At 34.6% G+C, this 12136-nt stretch overlaps 1 long non-coding RNA gene across 1 annotated transcript; it reads right to left on the reverse strand.

Moving 5' to 3' along the window:
- Positions 1 to 7655: 7655 nt before the first annotated feature.
- On the reverse strand, positions 7656 to 10026 carry LOC110923409. The gene is made up of 3 exons (XR_002584061.2): positions 9891 to 10026; positions 9313 to 9379; positions 7656 to 7829 (listed from the first exon to the last, which is right to left on the reverse strand). It is a non-coding gene; the product is annotated as an uncharacterized LOC110923409 (long non-coding RNA).
- Positions 10027 to 12136: the final 2110 nt, after the last annotated feature.

The following is a 12136-nucleotide window of genomic DNA, read 5'->3' on the forward strand; positions in this document are numbered from 1 at the left end:
TCTCTCTCTAGTATCCGGGAAAGTTATCCGAACAGTGTGTACAGCCAGTAAGGAGTTGACATGTGGCGTGGTCTTAGCCAGAATGGATGGAGGGGCCTTTATTTGCATAATTCAGAGATGTCACGTTCAGATGTTACAGGTATGAACGCGTGAGATAATTATTATACTACTTTCTTTTTTAAGGGGCTATTATCATATTACTTCTTTCTTAAAGGTGATACTTTTATTATTAGGTTGATAAACTAAGATAATTGGATAAAATTATAATTCTGTACTGTTTATTTTTGATTTTATGAATACTTAGAGCATTCACATTCAATCCATCAAATTGTGTGTGTGAAGTTTTTATAATGTAAAGAGTATAAAAAGTGGTTGTGAGTGAAGGAGAGAGAAAATGTTACTGTTCATCTGTATATTTGGGGGGACACTGTTCATTCTCTATAATTTTTTAATATATTTTGAAAGTGATTGTGAGTGAAGGAGAGAGAAAAATGTAATGATAAAGGTATAAAAAATATTATTTAATTGAAAAGAAGAGAGAAAATGTAGTGTTTTTTAGTGTAATTTAGGATGAAAATATGGTGGAATGGATGTGAATGCTCTTATAGCATGCACATTGCATGGTTAGGTGGTGCAAAGTCTAAACTCAAGGAATGCTCTTCCAACTACTTCCCTTATTGTGGATTTGTGGGTAGGGATGGCAAAAATACCCGAGTCTAACGGGTATACTAAAAACCCGACACAAATAGGACGGGTATATCCGATATCTGACGGGTATTGGGTCGGGTATGGGTTTAGTTTTAAAAGTTTTCGCGGGTATGGGATTAGGTGATACCCGACCCGATTACCCGAAACCACATACACGTTTACCCGAACTATATACTCGTTCATATACCCGAAGTTTTTAATTTATATTTTTATATTCCATTAACCCTTATCTATGAGTGATTTATTTTAGTATGTTCATAATGTGAAAAAATAAATTTTCTTTTAGCATATGTATTTGATGTAGTATTTATATTTTGTATGTTGTGAAGTATATACATATAAGTCTATAAATATTATAAAGTTATTATTAGTTTATGATAAAACTTATATGTATGTAATATACATTTTTAATTTATATTAGTTGTTGCATAAATAAAACTAGTATTAAGTCCCACCGCGTTGCGGTGGGATGTAAAATTGTTTCAAATAGTACCAATGCCACATCACCGTCAACAACCAGCACGTATTTGTAACGCCCGGCTCTTTTGTACTTTTCATTTATAGAAAGTTTTGTTCGTATTTTTCTTTTTGGAAACTTTGTATTCTTGTAATCGTTCCTTTCTTTGTAATCATTGTCAAACCGAGACTTGGATCATTAATGAAGCTTGTATTTTGATACATTTACGTTATACACATTCTATGTATGCTCGTATGTTCGACTTCGTGAATCAATCGATGTTTAATCGTTAATCTTGGAAACTATGTGTGAAACTTGTAATTAAACTAAACTTATGCATTGAACGAATTTCGAACGAGAACGACACTTGATTTGATACTTATACGCGTAGTTATACTTGGGTTATACTCCTCGTACTTGGATTTATCCTAATCTATGCTTTTGTGACAAGAATGGCCCTTAAAACACCTTAAAACATCAACTACACAACTATAGGGGCCAAATTGTAATAAAAACAAACTTGTTTCCGAACCCCAAAGGGCTCGCGGCCCGCGTTACATAGCCTGGATATCCCAGGCGGACCGCATGGACCCCTAGGTCTGCAGAAATGTGGACAGTCGCGACCAGATTCAATTTTGAGCGGGATTCCCTTGTTTAAACCGAGTTTTGGCACTTGTAAACACCTCTAATCAACCCTAATCACCTCCCTATAAGTACCTAAGGTCCTCCAAGCACTTGGACACTTTCATCACACTCAAATCTCTCAAAAACACTCTCAAGTTCCAGCAAGAATCTGCACTTTCGGACAGATTTACACTCTTGCACTAAACTTGGTATAACTTGAGAGTGTTTCGTTAAGATTTACAAGAGTGTTCCAAATTTATAATCTTCCGTTATACGCCAAACTCACACACCTACGTTTCCTTGTGTAGAAGGACTAGGTGCTCCAACTTAATCCATCCACCAAACTCGCTCGCGGGATTTCAAGTGGGAAAGCTTGCAACCACTGTGAGTATACTCGAACCCATTTTTACTTTTAAACACTTTGGGTGCAACATGTATTCTATATTAAACGCACGTGACACTTGAAACTTATTTGAAACATGCTCTATCCATTTAAACATGAAACATGAAACTTGTGATACTTGAGACTATTTTGTGCTATGTGAACGTTTAATCCCTGTGTGTAGTTCCGCCTTAACAATAGTAGCGCTATAGGGGTAATGCACCTCCCCCATTTGTAGTCGAGGGGTATTGTTAGGAGGAGACATATTAACCTCCCGTGAAACTTTGGGTTAGGTACTTTAACGCATTGGAAACTTGGGCTATCACTTGGACTGCGTAAACTAGCACGGCTGAAACTATTTTATTATGTTCATGTTGGATATGAGTTTTTATTCTATTATGCTATGTAAACAAACTTGTATAGTCGCTCTTTGCCTTTGCATTGAAACTCTATTTTAATACATGTTGCAGGTTGATTATTGAAGTATGGATGATTGATGAAACAAGTTTAGGGTGGACTAGATACACACCTAAATTTATCTATCTTTTGTTGTTATGTCATTCGTTGAAACAATGTTGTTATTTCCTTTTGAATTTGTATGACATTTAGTTTTGAAATGAAATTTGAATTTAATTAAATATTGTCACATAGTGTTATGACGTCTCTAGCAATCTTTACACACTTCGTCTCATCCCGATGTTTCCGCCATCGGTTGGGGTGTGACAGATTGGTATCAGAGCCATAACTATAGGGAATTAGGAAAATTGCCATGCTTTTGCCCTAATCTATAGTTCTAGGAATTTTGCCTCTTATTTGTTATTTAAAACTTTTGTGCTCTACCATGCATGCTTCCTAGCTATACTTTCTATTAAAATTATGTGCCTTTCCTAAGGCTAACACTAATACACTTATGCTATTTTTATGCTCTTATAACACCAACGAGAAGAATTTACCAAAATAGGCGTGAAACCCACAATTTGGTAAACGACTCTCATTCTACCTTTAATCTATTTTGCACGAAATTTCACCATTAAGCTAGGAGTGACATCCACTATTAATGGTAATTTCCATTTCAACTCTAGTGGACCCTCGTCAAAGTGTCAAAATTTTATTTTGATCGACGAGTACCAACCACATTTAGGGTACGAAATCGTCAAGTTAGGGGTGAAACCCGCATCTCGTCGATTAAGTCCCATTCCTCGATTTTTATTCTCGCCAAAGTCCCAAATGTTTCAATCATTTAGAGATGTGTAGTAACTGGAAGGGTAAGATACCGTTAATCGCTTCTCGACGAGAGTATCTTACTTATAGGCCAAAGCACAATATCTCTAATTCGAAAGAACTTTCGACCCACTTTGAAATAGTCGACGTTTCTCTACCCGAAACAATCCAATGTTTTATTGAGCCTCTCTTTTATGTATCTCAATTTATATGCGATTTCATACTTGAACGTTCATTCATTTCCAAATGTCGTTTTAATCATTTCGCACGTTATCGCAATCAAAAACAATAATAATCCATCGTGAATAAACTAAATTTACAATGCTTTCGTTTATTCATGATATGCTATGTGGAATTCATGACTATGCTATATGAAACGTTTAAACTTTCATGCTATGTGAATCAAATTGAACCTTTATGCTATGTGACCCTTTATGCTATGTGATCAATTTCATTTTCTTAAACAAACATTATGACCAAGTCTCATCTATTCCCTCTTTTCGAATTCGAATTATTTTTGAAATTTCACTTTTACACATATATCGTACAAATACCTTATCATACAGTTATACATTATTCACATACATGATTTCACATAATTTTATTTATACCCCTTGTAACAATAAATGGAGATATATCATCAAGGTGGGAGTGATTTCCTTACCTTGACGATTAACTCCGTTTCTTTTCCCATCTTACAACGACCTCGCCAACGAATTAGGGGTGATTCCCTTACTTAGGTGATCGTTACCAATATTTTCCTTAATAGACTATATTACGTAAACATGATCACGTTTATATCTAAATCGTTTATCATTAGCCAAATCTCTATTTCAGCATGCATTGTTTATATGAACGAATTCCTTATCCTACAATATATATGTTTTTTTATATAGCTCACACACACGAAATTCTTAACCTTTACCATAAACGCTTATTTCTCGATTTTCAAAATTTACGAAATGCTACTTATCAACCTAGTTGGTTTAATAAATCCATTGCCCACGAAATTTTGTATTCAACGTAACTATTGAAAAAGGCTCATCTTACATCCTTAAACTAGAGATTTTCTATTTTCAATTAGGAATCAAACCAACTTTTCACGCACACCTATAAAATACTACCAATGTTATTCAATCATTTACTAAAATTTCTTTCAAAATCAGTAAAATGTTTTATTAAAGACGCTTTTTCAACAATCACTAAGATCGTATACCAAAATCCTTTTTCTTACGAATCAACGTTGTCACAAAAATCTCTAAAATTCGAAATTCTTCTTTAATGCAAGATCATTTAAAACGATGCAAACTTATTTACTTCTAGAACCTTTTCAACCATTATTCAATACGTCAATTTAATTTAAAATGTGTGGGCAAGGAAACTTCATAAGAACCAACCATCTTCAACGAATGTAAATCCTTTTTAAAGCAAGAGTAGCATTTCCTTTCTTTCACAAAGTATAACACACACACATAACCAATAGATATTTTAAACTCTCTTTACATTTATGAACTAGGTTCTATATTTCATGTCAACTCAATCTATTTTGATTTTAATTAAACTTCACGCTTTGCTCAAACAACTATGCATGCATACTATCTTACGTGTTTTAGCTTATATCTCACGACAAATTCGCATATACCCCTCATTTTGTTTTTGTACTCAAAACTTCTAGGCCTTTTACATGCTTAAATTCGTATATTACGATTAATACCACATACACAATTATTACTTATTACACTCATATCCATATTCGTATTTATGCATCTTACGTTTACACATTTATGTTTATTTTCATAATCATATACATATTCATACACTTTATATTATACTCATGTTCACAAATTATACGTTTACGCCATACTTATGTCCAAGTTTATATTCATAATAATACAATTATACTTACACTCACAATTACGTTTGCGCTAATATTCATATTCGTGTTTATACTCATATATCCTACCTGTACCTGCACCTATACAACTACGCTCAAACTTATATTCACATCCATATATTTTCCTCATACCAATACAATTATGTTTATACTTAAATTCATAGTTATACTCGCATTTATACAATTTATGTTAGACTCGTACTTATATATATACTCTCATTTATACGATTTACGTTTATGCTCGCGCTCATTCGTTTATGCTCAAATTTGTACTCACATATATACTCATTTTTTTATACACGCTATGTTTATATTTTTACTCATACCCCTAGCATGCGTTTTGTGTTTATGCTCTCGTGCGTGTTCGTATTTAAACTTATACTATACTCATGCTTTTTACACAAAATTTATACTTTCGCACCTATACGCGGGCGGAACCCGAGGGATTCGCTTACGTTGTTATACTATTTGGAACACAAGCGTCCTTATATGCTATATCTCTATACACGCAATCTTATTTTCAGAATTTATTCATACCTTAATTCATACGCAACTAGTACAAGTTATGCGGATCATGTGACGATCAATGTAATCGCGGGTGCACACGGGATTATAATGATAGTCGTATGAGAACCATAGAGTGTATATTGTGTATGGTAAGACACGGAACGTAACATGACACCGAATACGAAACAGACGTCACATTGTCAAAACATGGTGGGTACGCCGCTGGTACTTCCTATATATAAATGTTTTCATCATGTTACCAAACTTTAGTAAAACGTGCCATGAGAAATTCAGTGTTTTGAAGACCTTTTTGACCTTATACAAAATTTAAGCAACTCACAAACGCATTATATCCGTTTACCCATGACGAGACTTCATCTTTAACATGCTACTTTCGTCTATCTACTACTTATATCATTCATATACATGCATTCGTTTATTAAGAATCAGTCGTCCGCTTCTATACTTCTAGTATTCTCCATTATTTTTGTCTTTTATACGAACCTTGTTGACAATCAAGTCTGTTAAACCGTCTTCCTATCCTTAATTCTTATATAGACGTACTTAGTAGACCATTATCACTTTATTCAAAGTACTAGGCCTTGTCGTTCTCCAAAACTTCAGACTTTTCAAAACGTTTCAAAATTCTCAAAGTCTCATTTCTTAATAATCACCTTATTGCCAAAACTTTTTCAAGCCTACGTCTTCCTAAATTTCGGGACGAAATTTCCTAAAGGAGGGGAGACTGTAACGCCCGGCTCTTTTGTACTTTCCATTTATAGAAAGTTTTGTTCGTATTTCTATTTTTGGAAACTTTGTATTCTTGTAATCGTTCCCTTCTTTGTAATCATTGTCAAACCGAGACTTGGATCATTAACGAAGCTTGTATTTTGATACATTTACGTTATACACATTCTATGTATGCTCGTATGTTCGACTTCGTGAATCAATCGATGTTTAATCGTTAATCTTGGAAACTATGTGTGAAACTTGTAATTAAACTAAACTTATGCATTGAAAGAATTTCGAACGAGAACGACACTTGATTTGATACTTATACGCGTAATTATACTTGGGTTATACTCCTCGTACTTGGATTTATCCTAATCTGTGGTTTTGTGACAAGAATGGCCCTTAAAACACCTTAAAACATCAACTACACAACTATAGGGGCCAAATTGTAATAAAAACAAACTTGTTTCCGAACCCCAAAGGGCTCGCGGCCCGCGTTACATAGCCTGGATATCCCAGGTGGGCCGCATGGACCCCCAGGTCTGCAGAAATGTGGACAGTCGCGACCAGATTCAATTTTGAGCGGGATTCCCTTGTTTAAACCGAGTTTTGACACTTGTAAACACCTCTAATCAACCCTAATCACCTCCCTATAAGTACCCAAGGTCCTCCAAGCACTTGGACACTTTCATCACACTCAAATCTCTCAAAAACACTCTCAAGTTCCAGCAAGAATCTGCATTTTCGGACAGATTTACACTCTTGCACTAAACTTGGTATAACTTGCTCATTTCTTAACGAAATTACTTGATTCTTCTTCCTACTTGCTTGGTTAATCATGGAGTTTGATTCCTTGACTCCTCCTTGGAGAAATCAGACCTGGAATTGCTCTGAAGTTGACCAAAAACTTTCTGTTTTGTTACATACTTGTTTAAACTTCATCCAACTTGTGTCTAACACATCTCACACCAATGTCCTAATGCTTACAACCCCTCTTATGGTTGGTTAAGCTTAAAAACATGGTTGAGACACTTAAATCAGAGGATTAAACCTCATAATGTAACAACCATAGTTTTATTTAGCGATTTCCAAAAAAATAATCACAATTACTGAGTAATTGTATATAAACATTCATTCTAAAATACCGGTTTATTAAAAACTTTTACAATTTAAGGTGATACAACATGATGTGGTTTAATTCGCCGTTTTAGAATAACGGCGAAACAACATTGCGGAAGCTTTGTTTAACGTGTGTTCGGTTCTTGCTCGATGCTTGATCTTCATCCGGGACCCTCGACATTCACCTGAGATCAAAACCAACTTAAAAGTCAGTTTTGATAATTAAATAACTAATACAACAAGGAAAATTAGGAAAATCCAACATTGATATCTTGTTCCAAAAACAAATACTTGAATCTGGCCTCCATCGTAACTTACGGTGGACACCGTAAGTTACGGTGGCCCCTGAATTAAATTTTTTTCCCACCGTAACACAGGAGGCAATCACCGTAACGATTTCAGCCCCACCGTAACTTACGGTGGGCACCGTAAGTTACGGTGGCCCCTGTATCAAAACTCTCATTTTTGCCATTTTTGACACGAAACCTTTCGTATCTTTCAATCCGCTCATCCGTTTGACGTACCGTTTCTTCCTACGTAATTGTAATTTGATTCTCCACCTTATGGAGTTAAAATCCAACATTCAAACTAATAAAATTATGGATTTCTAAGTATTCGGCTTAATGTTCAAAATTAACATTTGACCCGTTTGTATTTAAGACCTCCCAAACTTGATTCTAGTTAATCAAAGTTCTTAGACCAAGGTATTTAACTAAAAATATCTATCTTGGATTCATAAGTTTTGTGAATTACGCGGCAAACACCCAAGCTACGCGCGTAATTCATTTTGACCCGTTTGGGGGTTTTTATGCATTTAAGTATCAAATCCGCTCTTCTCTTTTCACGCCTTATATTTCCAAATTTTAGTGTCTACTTATTTTCCACCACAACTATTTTTGCGGTGGATTTAACTTAAGAAAACCCGAAATCCCAATCTACCATTTGTTTAGTTACTTTACGCTAATAACCCCTTTAGGGCGTTTAACTCACAAAAGGTTTTGGCTTAAGACTCATATACGTGTCTAAGGGCTACATAATGATAACACAAGTTCCTAAACAACCTCTAAGGGTCGTTTACCCGGTTTATCTAATAAGGTCCTTTTGGTCAATTTTAGTCCCTCATTTTACGACAAAGGACTTTCGCTATAATTTTGACCAAAATATCACTTCTACTAGAACTCTAAATATGCGTACCTAGCTCGGGTCATAGCATCGACCCGTATACATACTTTTTGCTTTAAATTTTTTAGTTAAAGCAACGCAAATACATGTTATTTCCTGTTATACAAAAACTCAACAAGTAGTCGTTAGTTATTATTGTCAAATGGTATTTGCATACTATTTGACCCATTTAGTCGACATGACCATTTGTCAACGTATGATGGTAGATTAATACCATAATGCCACTTGAACCTATTCCGGTTCGCGCCATGGTTCTTATTACTTAAAAACAATATTTTTAAATTGTTCGATCCATTATAACTTTTACTAAATGGTGTCTTCATTTTGATCACTTTTATTTTTAACTAATAATTTGACCCATTTGGTTGTCGAGTGAATCCCATCACTTCAATGACTAGCAACACAACCATTTTCGCTACTATATACATTACACATATTTAAACTAAGCTTGTCTACATAAATGTAACGAGATGACAAGCCGCGTACCTTTAAAGCATTCCCTTCAAGCGCGTGTCCACTCCGGTTTGTCCGCTTAAAGACTCGATTCCTTTGTCTATAGAGTTCAATCAACGATTTGTTTAGAACTCCATTCATGACATATAACACATATTTCACTATGTTATTCGAATATGCGTTTTTATTTGAAACTTAACATTTTAGCTTTCTCTTTGGCATTCTTACAAACACCTTATGTGCATCGTTTTACAAAATTATTGTCTAGTTTCAAGGCTAGTTATTTAACCACTTTTAACATCCTCCTTAAGTTCATATGTCTAATTTTATTCATTAACATTCTAAGCTTGCTTCATAGAGCTCAAATAACACTAGTTTGACAATTTTAATTCTAGTGTTCATCCTATTTCTACAAGACCCATTTAACCCATGAGTGGATGATCATGAATCTCATAATTTGAACATCAATTCAACAAGATATCGACTAGGGTTTACTCATAGTCATGATTTCATTCCTAATTTCATTCGAACATCAATCATGCAGACCCAATTTTCGACTTCAATTATTATCAAGAATTCAAGATGAAATCAAACAATGAAATTAAGCATACCTTATGATCCCTTTACTGAGGTGATCACGAATTTAGTTAAAGCCCCAATTCTCTAGCTCTATTTCCCTTTGATTTTGTTGAATTTGTGGGTTTTAGGGTTTTGAAGGAACCCTTCTTGTGCTCCTGATGATGTACGACCAAACACATACTCAAGTGTGTGTTTTGGTGTTTATTTATTTTAATCAAAAACAATCTTTCATCTTTGCCCCCTTTTGGTCCCTCTAGTTTCAAAGGTTATTTTAAAAGGCTTACAAGTTCATGCTTATATATTGTCTTAAAAGAAATAACTAACCAGGTTGATTATTCCTAGTTAACTTAGTGGGTTCCGGGAGTTATAACCCGTTTATTTTAAGTCCCGTTAACCCGGGCTCCTTATAACTTTGTTTTTCTCAAAACATTTATTCTCCTTTTTTTTATTAGGATTATTTGTTTAAGTCCTAATATTCACGGGGTTAATTTTACCACTAACGGTATTTTACCCGTTCATCACTATTAGCGAAGTTTGATTACCAGACCCGATTTTGGGGTGTTACAAGTCTACCCCCCTTAAAGAGGTTTCGTCCCCGAAACCTTATTTACATAGTTCATCGAGTTTTAAACTCAATGCATTTGACCTGGGTAATCTTTTAAGCATTGCTCATACCTTAACCAATTATTAGCATTACCCGAAAAATACGGTAATATCTTTTTGGTTACAAAACATCTACATACCTCATACGACATAATGCAACTCGAAATAACGTAATTTCGTTATTTCTACTAGTTTAGTTAACTTAGTGATATTCATTGCTTTTATATATTATCGAACTCTTTATGAATCCGTTACTTTGATCCATTTAAAGGTCTTTAGTGAATTTTTTTTCTCACTTTTAGCAACTATTTCTTTTGTTTTCAAATTCATTTATTCGGTTCAGTTATACCGAATCCACCACTTACAAGCAACCAAATTTATTTAAATGACCTTAACCGGTCTCACTAACTAGACTTATTAGTCCAGTTACTTTTTACCGCTTACTCGGGTTACAATGTGATTATACTTCACATTACCTTTCTTGGCCGTGATCACGTCACGCCATGTTTGGGTTTATATTAACCTTTCATCATCGAAAATCCTCTTTTCGAATGTATTGTTTTTACACCCATCGGTGTCTAGACCTAAATTCTTTAATATTAACCTTTTCTCATAATACTTATATATTTATTAAAACGTCATTTCTTACTAAAACTAAATTTTAGTTTAACGTTTTCTCTTCACCTTGTCTTATATCCTTTTATTACTTCTAGGATTTTTTTTTTAGTCCAAGGATTCATTCGTTTCCGATATTATTTAATTCGTGGAATTAGAATTAGTTCCCACACTTAACTCAACCGACCCGTAGGTTCTTTTACTTAGCCTCATAGGCTATTCCTTTAGATTTTTTTTTTTTTTTTGCCCCTTTTCAAGGTGAGATGTTAGCAGTTCGTTTCTTTCTACTTATGACCCAAGGGTCTTCTTGGTCCCGTAGACCTTATCACTACGTTTAATCCCGTAGGTTATGATGATCCCATAGATCATCTTTTATTCGTATTCATTTTCAAATGTATATATACCTATATAGCTTCGAGGCATCCCTTGTTATGTTTGGAATCATTTGTTTTCGCTTTTTGAACCTTAGTTGGTCTTGACCGTAGTCTAAGACTTCATTCGTTTACTTTCGGACTAACCTTCCGACTTATGACTTCTGACGTTGCTTACGCGTCAGTTTGTCCTACGCTCACCGTTTTCCCCAATTTATAAATTTATTTCTTTGAAACCCTTTACATAGGTCCATTAATATCTCGCACTTTTATTTATTCGGTTCACGCTTACTTACGTTAGCAATCGTCATCATTTATTTAATTCTTTTGACTTGTTCGTATGAAATTTCATTGCTTATGAATGAAAATTTTCATTCTTTATTCAGCCCGTTCAACTTTAAAATAGTTGAACATAATTTATCAAAATTTCAATTTACAGCTTCTTATCATCTTTTAGTCATGACCCGAAACCCGAGTCTTTTGAGTTTCCATCCGCGTTTCCGTTTCTCAGTCTCCGAATGTGTTTAGATCCTTACCCATCAACCGGGTATTTTACCGAAGTCGTGATTATTGCAACCCTCTCGGTATGCATTAAGACTTCGTTTCACTTTTATATTCTGACTTTGTCCTCAAGTTTGACGTTTTACAAAAACGGCCCGTTAAGAGACACATTTTCATTCTCTGGGTTC

Source organism: Helianthus annuus, chromosome 3 (genome assembly GCF_002127325.2).
Source record: "Helianthus annuus cultivar XRQ/B chromosome 3, HanXRQr2.0-SUNRISE, whole genome shotgun sequence".
Taxonomy (NCBI): Eukaryota; Viridiplantae; Streptophyta; class Magnoliopsida; order Asterales; family Asteraceae; genus Helianthus; species Helianthus annuus.